The 17,605-nt window shown below is 45.3% G+C and overlaps 1 protein-coding gene across 1 annotated transcript in view; it reads left to right on the top strand.

The window, feature by feature from the left end:
* The window catches only part of TRUB1 (TruB pseudouridine synthase family member 1), a 296,367-nt gene that overhangs the window by 67,027 nt on the left and 211,735 nt on the right, over positions 1-17,605 (top strand). The window lies entirely within an intron of this gene.

The following is a 17,605-nucleotide window of genomic DNA, read 5'->3' on the forward strand; positions in this document are numbered from 1 at the left end:
AAACGTCGATGCACTCCAGGTCACCTGACACGTTTTGTACGTGGAAGACGTACAGCAAGCCACGCCCCTCTCACGACTATAAAACTGCCATCTTCCAAGGGGCCCGTTGCTGCTAATTAGCGTTACCAGCTACACGCGGTTTTTGTACCGTTTCCTCTTCGTGTTTCCTTACACGAATCCTTATCTGAACTCCTGGTTTTGACCCATTGCCTGACTTTTGGATTGCCTCGTCTCATCCTTTATTCCTGTCGTGCTCATCTGGTTGCTGGACTCGGAACGTTACTGGATACGGCTTTCTTCTTTGGTGGTTCTTCCCAGCCGCCGCTCTGCTCTTCAATTGCCGTCTTCTATCCGGATCATCTCAACAGCTACTCAACTATACTTGTGTACTCGGGTACATACCTATTGCCTTCCTTGGATATTGTCTTCTGTTGGGTTCTGGGACATTGAGTGACTTTTCTTGTGATTGCTCTTAAGTGCACATGAACGCCCTCCTGAACTGCACCAACACGGCACTAGTGCGTCCCTCGTGCCGTTCGGGGTTACTTACCTGTACTAACCTCCCTGTTTGTTATTTTCTCATGTCGTTGTCTTCAGAACCCTGGACTCCTCTTACTCTACTATCTTATTTCAGGTCAGTGGTTATCAATCCTATAACTATAGTGGAAACCGATACTGAATTAGTTCAATTCCACTCATTTGTGTTATTCTTTATTTAGATCATTCCCGGGGAAAATTCAACTCCACTCCAATATCTATATAGGTAGTTGTCCCATAATTTCATCTGTTCTAACTTTTTGCATAATATCAACACTGTCTAATATTTTTGTATTTTTTTGTGCAGCCTTGGTATTGGCGGTGTGTGTTCTCCCCGCTCTTTTATTCAATTGACATCTCTGTCTGTTCTAACTAAAACAGCAGAGGTACATTGTGGAAAAGAGCCCCTCTTTGAGGAAGCCTGAGTCTTGTACTCGGGGGAGCTGGGATGGAAGGCTGAGTTTGGAATCTTATATCACCAACATCTCCAAGGTCATTCATTATCTGTCAATCTTCGGCCTACTCGGAGTGGTGAGTAACATTTAGGCAGCAGGAGAGACCGTGAAGCGGGACATGAGGCAAAGAAGCTTTGAATCAGCAAGAGAAGCCAGAGTGACATGCAGACCACCACCACCATCAGCTGCAGAGATGTGCTGCCAGAAGTCTAGAGAGTGGAAGCTGAGAAGGATCAGAGAGGGAAAGCTGAGGGAGCCGTTCTAGAGCCAGTGAGCCCACAGTGCAAGGTCGAGCCCAGAAGGGGGCTGATGAAGGCATGCCTGGTCCCTAACTGCAACAGAAGCCGAATTCCCTACGGTTTACATCACAAACTGAGTTTTATAGAGCCTGTTTCTGGGGAGATGGGAGTTTGCCCCTCGACCTTGAAGGCGAATGAACAAATGAAAGAATCTGGCAGGAAAGTATACTTGGTGTTTTGTGTGTCAGAATCCCAAGTAAGATTCATGCCCTTAGGATTTTGAATTGCATTGAATCTGGAAAAGACCTGGGGAGGGAAGTTTTCCCTTGGAGTAGATTGCAACAGCAAGAAGAGGGGGTTATCCTCTTGGGCTACAAAGAACTTCGTTATTCTTTTGAACTTTGGTTTTGGTGGGGGAGAAACCTGTGAAAGGGGCATTCCCTGGTACTGTGAGCATTATCCATTTGGAACCTTTGTTGGATTTATACCGTTTTGTAACTTCTCTAAGAGATTTGGTCAAGTAATGGTAAATGTTTGTTTTTATGCATGCATATGAAAACAATAAAACATTTTTTTTAAAAAGAAATCTCTTGCCGTTTTTGTAACCACCTGGGTAGGTCCTGGTTGCTACCCCGGCTTGATATCTTGTTCCTCTCACAGCGCATGGGGATCTCATTCCTTCCTCTCACCCTGCCCTGTGGTTTCGATCCGCTCACCCTGCCCTGGGGTCTAGTTGGGCCTTGTCGCCATCCTCCTGTTTCCCCGGAGACTCAGCATACCACTGATCTCCAGGCGGTGCTCCTCAGAGGAGTCAGCAATTTCAGCAGACGCAGCACCACTTCTTCGGCTTTCCCACAGTGTTTCGCGTCGGTCAGAGCTCCTGCTGATTACTGGCGGAACTTCAACGCGGCTTCTTGGTATACTGGTTGTCTGCCTCATGGATGGAATTTGCTCCTCGATACTCTTATGAGCCAGGAGCTTCTAGCTTCTGGCATGGTAGACGCTTTGAACATTCCTCAGGCTCGGCTGCGTCGGCCGCCCCCCTGTGTATGCTCCTGCTTTCTCTATCTCTGCGTGTTTCTCTTTTCTGCTTTTCCAGTTCTTATTGGCTGGCTTTCTTTCTCTCTGCTATGGGGTGGTACTTTTCTCTAATTCCAGACAATCACGTTGACTACAGAGGGTCAGAATCTATGCATGCTATTCGTACAGGAAGTTTCAAGTTATCATACAGTTTAACTCCCATATAGCCAACAATGATATTGGGATCTCCATATAAGGAAGGATAACTTGTATCCCTTTCTGGGGATCTCCTGTTCTCTAAGGGGGTGGGAGGCTTCACCAGAGTAGCATCCTGGTTGCTCTGTCCCATAGGGGGTGTTGCATTTAACATGCTCACCTCCCCAGTCCTAAAGGAGGTGCCCTCCCGCCCCCGGGAGATGGGGCAAATTCCCTCGATTTGTCACATAAGCAGGAACACTCGGTCTACCTGACTTAAAATGGGTGATCTGATTTGTAAGCCCTCTGCTGCCACAGCACAGCTTCTAATTGGGGATTGACCAAAGGGAGAGAGGGGGTGTCAGCCAATGGCTACAGATGGGATAATTTAGTGGAACATGGCAGAAACCTAATGGGGGGGGGGGAAGTATAAGAAATGGGGATAATTAATCACATGTAGGGTGGAATGAGAGATCAAACCCTTTATTGGTGTCCAATTGCCTCAAGAACACAGACTCCCAGATGAGGTTTAAGGGTTTATCATCAAGCCTAGTGGTCTTCCCTCTCTAACCTAGGGAAGGACAGTCCCACCCTAACCCAGGGTTCCCTTGACCCCCAGACAGGTGTATTAGTGATTGGTAACCACTACTAGCTAAAATCTGTCTGTCTTTGGGTGATTGTCTAAGGCCAAATGCTGTACTGATATAGACTTTCTGTGGGAACAATCTAAGTGACACTGAACAGGGACCCCGGTTGGATAGTACCTTCCAATCGCTCTGGGCACTCCCCATGTCTTACACACAGTTCTACACCAGGTTCTTACTGTCTCTCTGCCTTTCTCCTTTTCCCCCTCTACTCCATCCACTGTGTTCATCCTAGCTCTCCTTATCAATTCCTCCCCTGTCAATCCGATGATCCTCCATCTACTGCTTGCCTCCACCCTCTGATCTTACTCCCTACTGCTCCTCTCTAATGCCTCTACCCAATACTACTTTTCCTGTCTCAACCACTACTCCTGCATCTACACTTACACTCCCCCCATATCCACACTGCGACTACTTCACCTTCACACCCTTTCTGCTCCTATCCATACTCTACTACTCTTCCTACCTTCACAACACTATTACACCACTTTCTCAACCACACTTCTTTCACGCCATCAGTTACCCATCACTCACTCTCTACTCTTCTATTACCACTTTCACAGCTTACATGCACCCTCGTAGAAGTCACATTGACTTTCACCAGCCAATGCATCACCTACTCGCTTTTTTTCTTCATCTCTCCTCCTAGGCTCATGGTCTGCCGTCTCCTCCTCCTCTTACCTCACCCGAACAAACCCACACGTTCATGTTGCCCTTATATCCTTATCCCTCCTGCCTCCATTGGCTCTTCCTTTCTGGCTCACCGGGTCAATCTCTCCCTGCCTGAGAATTGTTACGGTATCAAAACACATAAAAATGCACGGCTGGGTGGAGAGAGGGGGTGGGGGGATTCTAAGCACCGTCCCATTAGCTGTGAGGGTCCAAGTCCTGGGAATGGCATTCTTTGTTAAAGAGCCGCTCTGTGGCTCTTTTAGTGGCAAGTAGTTGCCTTGATTTAAGCAGCGGGTTGATGCAAGGAGAAGGTGGCCGCATTCCGCTCACGTGCATTTTTGACTGAACTTCCCCTTTAAGTTAGCCATTGCAACACACAGTGGTTATATGCAGGTATCCTTTATCGCATTTAGTAGATTCCAGTTGGAAGCGTTTTATGACTCTTGAAAGAAAAGGTAACCTGTCTATTGGGTTTAGAGAATCCTATTATCCGAGATCCTATGGTAGCCTTTCTGTCTTGCCTAGAGGATGTTCCAGGACAGCCAGTCTATTGTACTTAGTAAACTTGAGGGTAACCTGTCCATAGTGCCTAGAAGGGTCTATAGGGTAACTGGCTTTCTTCCCCACAGATGATCGGATGACAAAGCAACATTAAAGATCAGCTCCATCTGACCTTAAGGTATGTATAAAGGCGCCACTTCGGTGGGCATCTGCTACAGGCACGGCTATCCATCCACACACTTTAGAACGCAGCTATGACTGCGACAAATTCACTCTAACTGGACACAGCGGCTTCCCCCTCACCCAGACTTGCCTCCACACCTCTTAGAATCCAGCGATAACCTACAACCATTTTCTGTCCAGCGATAACCTACAACCATTTTCTGTCTAGCTGGTTACACATCGAGTCTCTTGCACTAGCGCTCTGTTGTGACCTCCCTCAGCACCCATACACATGCCTGATCTCTTGGGTTAGTTACTGGAGCCTAGCCAGTCCGCACAATTCCTAATCTTGGCCAAATGCACACTCCCAATTTGCCTTTTCTGAGAATGTTCTCATACCTAGACTTTTTCCCCCGAGGGCGTTCCTACCACAAAGCGCTTTGAGGCCATACAAATGGAAAAAAGGGGCTATAGAAATGACAATGACTAACACTACTACTTTCCTAATGTTAGTCACCAGGTGGGAGAGCGCTTTGCTTTTGGTGACGCAAGTCATGTGTATGGAGTGCGCTGCTGCTGATACGTTGCATTCTGCAGGTGTTGGCTTCTACCTCCCAAACCACAAGCTGCAGCTGTTCACGTCTGTATTTCTGTGATGGCATACCGCTGTGGTCATGGTCGGTGCAAGAATTTGTCGCCTCTGCTAGGGTCCAGTTTTGACACCACCTTGAACTCCCCCCTCAGCCCGCCGAAAGCATGTATTGCAACAGGGTCTGAGAGACCCCAGATCAACACCAAAGCTTGGTTTATTCCATTCAGCTCAGTAAGAAAAATGGATGCACATTCCTACACAAGGTTCCTAGGCAGTGTTATGTTTTGTTATATGGGGATTGATTATTTGCACCCTTCGCTAACCTGCTTAACACTACTTTCTATATTGCTCTATACTGCTCCCAGGACCCCCACCGTTATTTGCTCCTGTGTGCTCCATTGTATTTTACCACTTGTGTCCACTGTAATTTCCCCCCCTCTGAGGTTATGCTCCCTGGTGTTCCACCCTGATTTGGCCATCTTGTGCCCAATGCAGTTAGTGCCCTACCATGTTTTTCATCGCTGCCCAATGTAATTCCTGTGATTGTCTCCTAGATATCGCACCTTGACCTTGTAACATACTGAGTTGTTCCTAGGTTCCCCACCAGGGCACAGCCCTCTATGGAAAACCTTCTCTGAACTTCACTTGGGAGCGATTCTTATCCACTTAAATACTCCATAGTGCTTCCACTCCTCCCCTTGTTCCCATACTCTCATCCAGAACCAGCTGCTGGCCACTGTCCACTGCAAAAGGCACTAGGCCACTCGAGTGCCTCCGGATATAGCCCCTTAATTACCTTACCTGAATGGCACTGCTAGGTGCCCGCTAATGAGAGACAGACGTGGATTCTCTATTTCACATTGTGTCCTCCACTAAGCTCCATGCACTGACATTCTCAAACTTATGCTCAAACACACTATGCACATACCAACTACTCCACTCGCACACAGCAATTGACCAATATTTTGTTATAGTATATTTTTCAGTGCCACCTATGTCATGTTGAGGCGCCAGAATAGCCTTCATCAAACATTACATTTTCAGCCAATGTACCACGGCATGTAAGGCTCCCCTCTAGGCACACATGCCTCTGTGCTCTCATCGTATGATGCCTAGAAACAGACCTGTATGCATATCTCTGTGTACTTCTGGTCTTCACGCAAGAACGCAACAGTAAAGCGATCTTGCATTTTCCCACTTTCCCCGCTAACCTGTCACACTCTCTATCCTTTTAGATCCACCGGAGAGCCTGGAGACCATTCAAATGAAAGCAGTGCGTGGTATAAATCCCAATAACATATTTAATACAATGTCAAGTGCTGTAAAACTGGATGTTGGCTGTGATGCCTTTTGAAATGGTTTTGTATTTATTAATTTTATATAATGCCCAAACCCAAAGGTATCACAGCGCTCGTACAAAGGGCATGATGAAAGTTATCGCAGTGAAACAGCGTGACATTAATCATATTTGTTAAGCAGCCACATTTTCACAGGTTTTCTGAAGGTCTGGTATGAGTGCTCATTTCTGATGTTGGAAGTGATAAAGCTTGAGACGGAGGGTTGCTTTAACGCAATAACTTGTGCTGACTGCTCTTTTTCTTTTGAATCGAGGAGTGAGCAAGGTGATGCTGGAAGAACAACATAATGGATGCACATACGGTTTGGGGGATGCTATTGTTGAAGTAGTGGGGCATTTCTTTGTGGACACATCAGTGTGTAATAGCCAGCGTTTTAAATTCGATGCAGGCTTTAGTGTTCTGTTAAGTTGATTTATTCTGCGCACCGCTACCACCCAAGGGCAGTCTCCAGGCGCTCACATGGCTCTGCAAGAAAGAGGAAGGGTTGGTTAGTGAGGGTAGAGGGCTTGGATAGGATAGGATAGGTCCAGTCCAGATCCAGGAGAAACTGACATCTTTGTGTGTTGGGTTGCAGATGGGTTGATTGCGTGTATTGGCTTGTTGCATCCATAAGGGTGAGGCCCAATGCCTGGGAAGTTTGTTGTGAGTGAATGTCTGTAAAGTGGGTATGTGTTTAGTATTTAAGGTTGTGGTTGAGCACATTGGCTTGTATATCTGTAAGGGTGAGCTCCAATGCCCGGGTTGTTTGTTGCGTGTATATATCTGTTATGTTGGGTGTGTTTGTGTCTGGTTTGGTTAGCCCATGGGCTTGAATGGTATAGTGGAGTGGAGGTATAGTGGAAGTGTCAATTGTCACGAATCGATCCAAATGTGATGCATGACTATTCTTCACAATTCTTTCTAAATGTGACGCATGGTTTATCTTCTGTATGCTCCACAGAAAGAGGCATAGGGACGGGAGGATCTGGTTTGTTAACCTTTGAAAGGATCTGGCTCATTAACCTTTGAAAAGTGCCCCATGCAAACCAAAAGGTAATGCTTAAACTGAAAAAGCTCAATAGGAGTAGAAAAAGTTTTCTTTTCCCTATTTACTGGATTAACAGGGACTTGCCAGTACCCTTTTGTCAGATCCGCCGGGGAGAGGATAACAGCTGACCTCTAGCGGTCAATGAGATCATCAGTTCTGGCATGAGGTAGCTGTGAAACTGGGAGATCTAATTTACCTTCCTAAAATCAATACAGAACCTCCGTGATTGATCTGGGTTGGCGACTAACACAATTCGGGATGACCAGGGGTTCTGAGAGGGCTTGATAATATCAGCCTGCCAACATATTTTCCATATCCTCCTCAATGCTTTTTCTGGTTTCAGGTAATCGATAAGGTTCAAATGGACCACCTTTCCTAGTGCTGTATGGCTATAATGGTACATTCCTTTTACACGTCCAGGTTCAAATTTAAAGACATCAGGGAACTGTTCTAAAAGCTCCATTGATATGAGTCATTTATAACAGGCCTGTACACAAGTGTTTCTAGGCGTGGCAAGAGGGAGGACAAAACAAACTATCTTACTAGGCCTTTTGTCATTCAGATCGTGCAAGTGCCGGATGGAGAGAATTGCCAGGGAGAGGGGCGGTGGGGGGAGGAAATGCGATCGGGGCAGGATAGCTCTGAGTGCATCCAGGCAGCGTGGCTCTGGGTAAGTGCAAGGAAGCAGGGGCTGTATCTGTAATGCTAGAGCCCCTAAGTGGGCGATAGGCTCGGAGACAGTGTAGGGGCTACTGGTCGTAGAGGAGCCTGGTGCCCATAGAGATTCTGAGGGTCTTTAGGCAACAAGTCGGCTCAGCAGACAGTTAGGTCAGCAGGGGAGAGAGAGAATGCAGAAGCGAAAAGGAAGGTCTTGAGCTGCTTCTAGAAACTCTTGCTCAAGTTTGAGAGAGGCAGGGGGGCCATTCCAGAGGGAGGCACCTGCAGAGGAGAGAGATATACCACCCACTTTCTGCCATGAGAAGCGTCTGACCCTCAGAGTTGGAGGTGGCTTAGCAAAGTGCTTGAGAGAAGGTGTTTAGGAAAAGAGTTCGATGTAGTGCGGGCCCCGGCCACAGAAAGCCTTGTGGATGATGGAGGTCTGCTTTTTGATTTTGAGGTAACTCGGAAGGAATCTGGCTATTTGTGGTGGTTTTGCCCGACAAACTGCGGTGGCCTCTTCAATTATATTTTCCCTCCACTCTAAGAAGATTCACATGACGGATGTGGGTCTTGATTTTTCTGTCTGGTTGTGAAACGCGATCATCATCGGGTCCTATCTGTTCTAATGTTTGATAGGGACCATGCCATTTACAGAACATTTTCTTTTCAGATGGAGGGAGGAGAACTAAGACTTTCAGCCCGACAGAGAAAGTTCTTAACACAGCCTTCTTAACACAGCCTTTCTATCATAATATCCCTTTTGGTGTCCTAGGGTCTTAGATCTATATAGGTCCAAGTGTCGCCATATGTTCTTTTAAGCTTCGGGAAGTTTGGGATAGTGGCAAACTAAGTTATTTTGGCTCCTCCTGAGATTCACGCAACATATCAAGAATATCTCGAGGTTCTCTCTCGTATAAGAGTTAAAATGGGTAAAATCCTGTTGAGGCCTGTAGTATTTTCCTGATTGGGGGGGGGGCTCAGGGTGTCATAACATACCGCATTTTTTCCATTGGATTCAACCGGTTCAAAATATTTTTCAAAGTCTTGTTGAACCGGTCCACAAAACCGTGAACCGCTCCCCAAAACCGTCAGTTTGAGGATGATCTATAGAAGTGTGCAAAGTTTTAGTCTGAAGAATTTCCTTTACCTCTGACATAAGTTTACTCCTAAAGGTAGATCCTTGGTCGGTTAAGACCACCTTCGGAAACCCAACTCTCGAAAATAATGGAATTAAATGTGAGTATTTGTTGTGTTATTCCGTAAAGGGAAAGCTTCAGGGTAACTATTTGCATAGTCTAAGATCACCAGTATGTATCAGTTCCCCAGTTTGGATGACTCAAGGGGTCAAATTATATCCATTCCAATACGTGAAAAACATATATCAATGGTAGGTTGGGTTTGCAATGGAGCCGGAGGGGCATTTTACTACTAGTTGCCTGACATAGGGAGCAAGTAAGCACAAGTTTTACATCGGCATAGATTGCGGGCCAATAGAACGTGTTCAAAATCTGTGCCTGAATTTTAGTTGTCCCTAGATGCCCGCCTGTCAATTCAGAATGGCCAGTGTCTAGGACAATCTGTTGTTGTTGGGTACTTTAATCTGACCTAGAGGTACCATCTGACCCACCCCCCCCCCCCAAAAAAAATGAAATGTGTGCAATGCACTCCTATTGAATTTGTTGGTATTTGTAAGGGTATGTTAAGATGTTCCTAAGGAAGTGGTTCATAATTTTGAGGTACGGGGGAGAGAAAAGCCAAGCCTGACCCATGTGCGGGAAAGGTCAACAAAACAAGAAAAGAGTTCCCAAACATGAGGGATCTCGCGTCCCCTGCACACGATCACAGGCCGAAAGAAATCAGCCAAACCTTCCATTAATTTCTCCTGCACGTACTCGTCATACAATGTTCAATTTCTGTTTTGTATAGACAAAACGTAATTTCTCCAATTCAGATTTAGATCACAACTGTAAAACAGCGATAGTTCAATGTAAGATATATTAATGTAGCCCAACGCGTTTCGAGAAGTCTCTCTTCTTCAGGTGTTATTTTTCAAAGATTTCTAGAAAATATTCCTACAAAAAGAGATTCCTAAGTATGGAGTCATCACTTATCAATCATATAAAACAATTTATCTCTTGATACTTATTCATTTAGAGACCAATATCTGAGAATTAGAATTATGGCAAACAATCATGCAAAAACCTCCTTTGAACAAAAGTACCAACAGCAACCCTAGACATGTGTTTCAGCCTTGTTGGGCCTCATCAGTGAGGTGGAGCTATGCCTATCTGAGCACAGTGAGCAAGGGGTCCACGTCTGGGTTTGTTTACACACACTAGTGTCATCAGCGTCACTGCGTGACAACGCCACTATGCTGGTTAATATGCATCTGCATTAAGCTGCCATTTTTAGACTGTCCCAAGTGGCTTTCCATGCACACAGGCTTTAACACGGCTATTTGGAAAATTGGGAACACCATTGGTAAGCCCCTATGGTGGTCGCCTTGGCATTGCGTTATCACCTTTTAACTCTTATTACAACAGATTTTCTTATCTGGCTTGTTTTTATTTAGGTAATGACAGCATCCTAGGAATCCATCAGATTTTCCGATCAGGACAAGGATTAGCACTTTCATTGTGGAATAGAACATAATGCTACTAACGTTACCACTTTACAGATCTTGGGTAAGCAGTTTACTATTGTAAGGTACTATAGAGTGTTATTTCCTTTTACCTAAATGATGGTTACACTCGGAGCAGATTTTCTTTAGGTTATCATGCATCCTCTTTTTTATAGAATGTTTCCTATCACAGAAGAGCACTTCTTTACAAGATTGACTAGTTCTGAGGTGAATGGATCACCCACAATGATCTTTAACTATATGTATTTGATATCATAAAATGTTATGGAGTTCTGCGACTTTCTTTTGACACGTCTGCTGGCTTTGATAAACAAACCGCTCCTTCCCTGTATCTGCAAACGGCCAGGAGTTACAAGATTTGTTTTCGAACCCGAAAACGAACGTTGACCGGGCGTGTTAGTAATACTATGCCTAATGTGACGTGTACTGTACCCATGGTTCTTCACGCGTTTCTTTCCGCCATTGGGGTCGGTCGCAAGTTGTAAAGTTCCTTTCCAGGCTTATGCCTTTGACTGGTTAAGTTGTATGTGTAGACTCCTCTTTCTTTGTCTGCTTTTGCCACAGTGTCTTCCAACTGCTTGACAGCCAACCCCTTTATCGACAACTTAACTGAATCGATACCAGGTGCAGCCTTCACGTGCCTCTTCGGGCTTCGGCCCTTACACTAGGGAGAGAGGCGGGAGGTCTTTCATACTGACTTCCTTTACAGAATGTATATTCTGCCATCTCTTTTACTCACCTAACTGCCCTTTCCATTTTAAAATGAACAAAACACCTTTTAAATTTTGCCTTATCTGCCATAGAATTCCTTTGGAAAGATGCACACCAAGTGTGCCGTTACTGTCTACCTAGGATCTCCCCGAAAAGCTTTGCAAGTAATGCAAACATTTCTTCCTGAAAACTCTCGAACGTCACACCAAGCTCCGGCTCGTCCACACCATGCAAGCCGAAGCCTCCATCAACGTGACACTGAGGGCAGTATCCGTGTCCTTAGTGACGGCGAAGGCGACCGGGGTTTGCAATAAGCAGGCCTCTGTGACAGAGAAGACACCCGGCGGCCATAGCGCGCACACACACGTCCAAGAACTTTAAGCACATATCCAATGACTGACACTCGACAAAATCGTCGAGCTTTGTGGCCTACGCAGTGTCAGCGGAAAAAGCCTCTCGATCTTCCCTGGCCTCTGGGCCATCGCTTATGCCTCACGACAGGCCTCCGAAACCGGCCCCCAAAGTTGCTGCAGACACAGCGCACAAAAAGGCCCTCCTTTCGCACGCTGAAAAATATGCGGCGAAAGGCGCATCAGCATCCCCAAACATATGCCAAAGATGCAAGAACTAATTAAAAAAACGTCCCTGCTACCCTGTTAAAGACAGTTACCGAAAAAAAAAAATGGAAATCCTCGAAGCCTTTGTCCTCCAAAAGCACTCGGATTATGGATTCTTCCTCCCCTGTAGACAAACTCTCAAGGTCTATGCATCATAAGGACCAGACACCCTCCCAAGTTACCCCTACCCTTTCATGCTTCCCACCCTCATGTTACTATACCCCTGAACAATTTAACAGAATTATCAAGATGTTGGTATTCTTAGTTGACTTCATAGACAACCATCCACAAGAACTAATGTCCCTTATAGACGTTTCACAACCAGGGGCTGCAAAACATCAACCCCCTGCTAAAAAACCTTGTTTTGACTCACAGCCAAGCACTTCTGCCCTAGTTCCCCCGGCCTCCACCTACCAAGACCCCTCTCAGGACATGTATGGTGTGGATCTCTTAGGGTCACAAGACCCCGGCTCCCAAGGGGACCTATACATTCGGGATCAATACTATGTCATCCAGTTGCCTGACCACCAAGATCAGCCTGTAGCAGATTCTCCTGTAGACCATCAACTACAATACAATTAACTGCTCCTGAAGGCTGCCCAACACTTTAGTATTGACTCCCAAGAGGCACAAGTATACAAGGACATTGTAGAGGACATTCTTGGTGACAGTCCACCACCCAGTTTATTCCACTGTTAGTCTATATAAAGACTTATACAGCCTCCTAACTTGCACCCAACCTCACAAGGGCGGTGACCCTTAGAATCGAAAAAGTATTCAGGCCAGCGCCCACAGACCCCTTGTGTATTCGGGGTCAGCTAAAACCTGATTTACTGGTTGTCACCACTACCAGAAAGAGGGCTGGCACTTCTCGGCCGTCGACTGAAGCCCCGCCAGACAAAGAAAGTAAAGAAATCTACACTTTGGGAAGAAAGGATGCCTCCTCAGCGGCATATTAAGATAGATATGCAAATCGCACTACACTCCTAGCTAGTTATGGCTGCCACAAGTGGGCCAATTTGGAACACCAGGTTGAAGCGGTTCCAAAATCCCTAAAATCTCAACTATTAAGCACCATTGCAGAGGGCAAGCAAGTATCGAACTGCATCCTCAAAAATAATCTTGATGCAGCAGACCATGCAGGCTGTATCATCGCAGACGGCACTCTCATCACGCACCACGCCTGGCTCACACAGTATGGTTTTAAGTTAACAACTTAGGCCACCCTCTTCAACATGCGGGTGGAACCCAATGTACCTTTTCCGTAAGGCTGTCAAAGATGACCCTCGAGTGCAAAGGAGGTGTATTACTCTTAAATCCCTCTGCCAATTAACAAACGAGCACTACGTGCAATGGGGCTCCTCAAACTCAAGAAGGTTTCGGGGTCTGGGTTCGCAACGTGCCACCAGATACACCCAGGGCAGACAGTGTTCAACTTGGGGCCCATTGCAAGGACAATCTTCCTTTTCTGGTTTTCAAAGGGGAAATAAACTATCCAGAGGAAGAAGCAAAACCTCATCTGGGAGAGGCCCCTCCCAAACAGTGATGCACCGCCGCAGTCGCCTCCCATGCCACCCCATTAGGAGGTTGAATTTCACACTTCACCCAGAGGGGCTAACATCAGACAAGTGGGTGTTGTCCACCATGGCAGGCGGGTATTGCATCGAACTGTTACATAAACCAACCAATGCCCGCCAAGACACAGGTAAATGATGCTAGAAGAGCAGCACATACTTTTAGAAGAAGTAAAGACACTGCTGGACAAGGACGCCATACAGCTCGTCCCAGCAAAACAGGTAAACGGGTATTTATTCGACATAATCCCTTGTGCCAAAGAAAGACCTTTCCATGCGCCCAGCACTGGATCTGCGCCCTGCAAACCAATATGTCTTGCCCCAAATGTTTTGCATGACCATTCTTGAAGGGGTGATCTCCCCCCCCCAACGGGGGACTACATGGCAACATTGGATATGAAAGATGCATACTTTCATATTTCAATGCTACCCGCGCACAGGAAATATCTGCGGTGCGCGGATAGCGGGAGTTCACTACCAGTTCAAGGTATTCCCTTTCGGCATCGCCTCAGCGCCAAGAGTATTCACAACGGTGCTTGTAGTAGTAGTAGTAGTAGCAGCAGCAGCACACCTGCGCAGAGAGTCAATCCCTGTATACCATTATCTGGACGACTGGCTAGACACTGGGGAATCTCCAAGTTTTCAAACCAAATACTCAAAAGACAATAGACCTTCTTTTCAATTTGGGCTTCTCCATCAACGAAAGGAAATAGCCTAGTCCCCATCCAAATAAAACTATTTCTGGGAGCAATTCTAAAGGCAAAATAGGAGCTACCTCAGCCTTCATTACAAACGTCCCTCTAGATGCCATTTGCAAAGCTGCTACATGGAGTTCTATTCATACTTTCACACAGCATTGTTGCATTGACACTCACTCTAAAGCAGATTCACAGCTGGGACAATTAGTTCTAAAACATCTATTTGTTGCTGTACCTTCTCGCACCCCCCCCCCCTTTCTCCATATTCTGAGCGCTAATCTGTGCAGACCATGTGATCTAAGCACATCCACAAGCCTCAGAAGGGATACATTACTCATGGCAATCCTTTTTCTAATGCTTGTATCTGCTTAGGTTAACATGAACCCAACCTTCCTCCCCTACTGGAGTCAAAGGCGCGTAGATGTTTTCTGGTTTATCACTGTTTCTGCTTTATCACATCTGTACTCGCGCTACACTTCATGCAACCTCATGTCAGAAACAAACAGTGAGGGAACTTGACGTGTGAAGGACCATGTGTACAGTACACGTCACACTAAAGCAGAGGTCTTCAAACTGTGAGGCGCGGCTGCATCCCTGGGGGGTTGGTGGGGAGTGGGCACGAGAGCCCAGAATGAAATATAAAAAAAATAACTTTTTTTGTTTTTAGACTGGAGGAAATGGGCAGGGGCGACTCACATGGTTGGACTGGGCCATAATACTGTCTTGGGCACCAATGGAAAAAGTACCCTGCAGTTGCAAAAGGATATTCATTCATTTAGTCAGGGCTGTTTGAATAGAACCCATGAGGGTGTTTTTGTTAAAAATGTAAGCAAATTGTGATATTTAAAGAATTTTCATTCAGCAACAATGGTCAAAACTACTAGCTGCATAGCCTGGCGGCTCATCCTTAATGGGCGAAGGGGCATCTACCGAGTGGCCTGCTCGCCCATTATGGAGGAGCTGAGGAGCCAGCCCAGTGAAACACTGAGCATTCCATCAGCTACTTTGGGGGGACAAGGGTGCGGTGACGGCGCGCAATAGTTCATAGCCATTTCTATGCCCAAATTGTGCTCAGGGGGGCCTTGGCCAAAGAAGTTTGAAGACTACTGCACTAGAGATGGTATTACTGACACGCCCTGTCGACGTCAGTTTTTGAATTTCGAAAAAACAAATCTTGTAATACTCTGCGACTACCACTAGATGTTGGACTATGCGGAGCATGTGAATTTAAGCAGATACAAGCATCAGAAAGACAATTATGGTGAGTAATGTATCATATATTTCTTTATTTTAAAGCTAAAAAATAATAAAGGAGGACTTATTCTGGTCAGTTTCCAAAATGCATGTCGTACTGATAATATTTCTATTCATTGTTGCTCATTTATCAAGTTAATGACTATTATGCATAGGGTACCATCAATCTTTCTTATCCCAACAACGGGAAGAAAATTGTGGGTGGCACTCTATGTAACCTCTTTCTCTTAACATAGACGTAAGATGTGAACTCCTCAGAATTGCATATAGTGGGCAATCCCGCATCCAACGTTTATCAGATTCTACCTTGTGGGAGCGTATGCACAAAGAAAATCTGGTTATTTATACAGTGTGGACAGCCACTTGCGTGCTTCTTCAAAAGAAGTGTTCCCACTCTAAAACATGTCCATAATTGCCTGAGTCATAACCCAACCTCAATGCACTGAAATATAACTATGTGGTGAAATACCTATATTACATCATATTATGTTTCTCCATTTTTTAACTAGTACGATCAATACAATTCTCATTGCTTGTAAAAGCAGTTTTCTGTTAGCCGGCATACTGGGTTGGAATTTGTAATTGTTTGTTGTATGCTCTTTTCATAATTTGACCTACTGTCAGCTGAGTTAGATTGGTCTGTTTTATTGTCCACACCCTGCGCCCGTAATTCAGGCAGCCTTACTTCAAGAGGATAATCTATTAATGCAGAATATATGCTAAAGTAGATTTTGCAATGCCCAATTGCTGTCTTTGAAAACAAAGTTCACTTTGGCCACTCTATATGCAGCTCCCTAGCTGGCTGTTGCTTCATACCTAGTGATGGAAAAGGATAAATAAAAGCAAGGGACAAAAGAAAATGTGTTTGAGAGATTAAGAGAGAGCAGAAAAGATCAATGTATAGTGACTGGAGAGGTGGAGGGGCAGTAAAGCAGCCCATCGGTTCAGAATAAATAAGACACAAAAATGAAAGCAACCCAAAGAAAGATCAGAGCAAAGGAGACACACACAGAAAAAAAGTGGGAAAGACACTCTTGGAAAGAGTATGAGGGCAAATATGAAGGAAAAGATAAAGGTAGGTTCAGAGCAAATGATCTACCGGGAAGAGAAAGGATACTTTGTCAATAGAAGCAGCGTAAAAGAGACCCAGAGAAAAGGGACAAAACTATCAAAGCAAATGGGGAGAAAGATGGACTCCGACAGAATGGAATACTCACTCAGAGAGAAATGGCAAGGAGTGACTCATAGGAACGGAAGGAGATCTGTGGAATTGACAAACCTATGTGGATATAGCCGAGCAGCCAAGAGAAATGGTATAAGATGGATTTAGAGAGTGAGCAAGCCTCCTAGGTAAGTGAAGTTCTTTTTGTCGCCTCAGTGGCGATTGTTGGGTTTTAAAAATCCTATGAATAAATACGAGATCCCTACGGAAATTGCAAAGAGTCTCAAAATCAAAATGGCATACCGACACTGAAGGGACAAAAAACACAAAAGTACATGGCAAAATGGATTAAAAGAAAGCGAAATAGGTAAAGTGCTTGTAGGAGTCTCATAAAGGGGTGTTGGAGATCAACTGAATTAGACATTTAATAAGTAACTTGAGAGCTCAACAGAAGGAGTAAGACTCGTGTAGTAAGAGAAAAAGAAAAGGAAAAGCTTAAGGACCAACTCGCAGTATTGAAAGCTCATTTAAAGTTATACATTGAGGGTTAAAAAAGGACTGGCGGGAGTGGGGGGGGGTGTTTGAGATTAAAGAGTTTCTCTGCAAGAGTCTTAATGAAAGACTTAGACAGACAACTGGTACAGTGACAACTGGTACAGTTACGGAAAGCACAATTTCTTTGCGCGTTTCTTGCCATTCCACCTACGCTTTAATACCAATTTCACACAAAACGGGTGAAGATGAGGAACAGCAGAATGTACCTCAGATGGTCTTTAAAGTTACCCTGCTTGCTTTGTTAGAATGGGGGTAATTTTGGTGCAGGCGGAGAGGGAGTGGGTACGGGTCATAGCTTGTGCTCCTGTTCAATTCTTCCTATTTTGTGATC

The sequence above is a fragment of the Ambystoma mexicanum genome, chromosome 8 (genome assembly GCF_040938575.1).
Source record: "Ambystoma mexicanum isolate Mex_15411 chromosome 8, UKY_AmexF1_1, whole genome shotgun sequence".
Taxonomy (NCBI): domain Eukaryota; kingdom Metazoa; phylum Chordata; class Amphibia; order Caudata; family Ambystomatidae; genus Ambystoma; species Ambystoma mexicanum.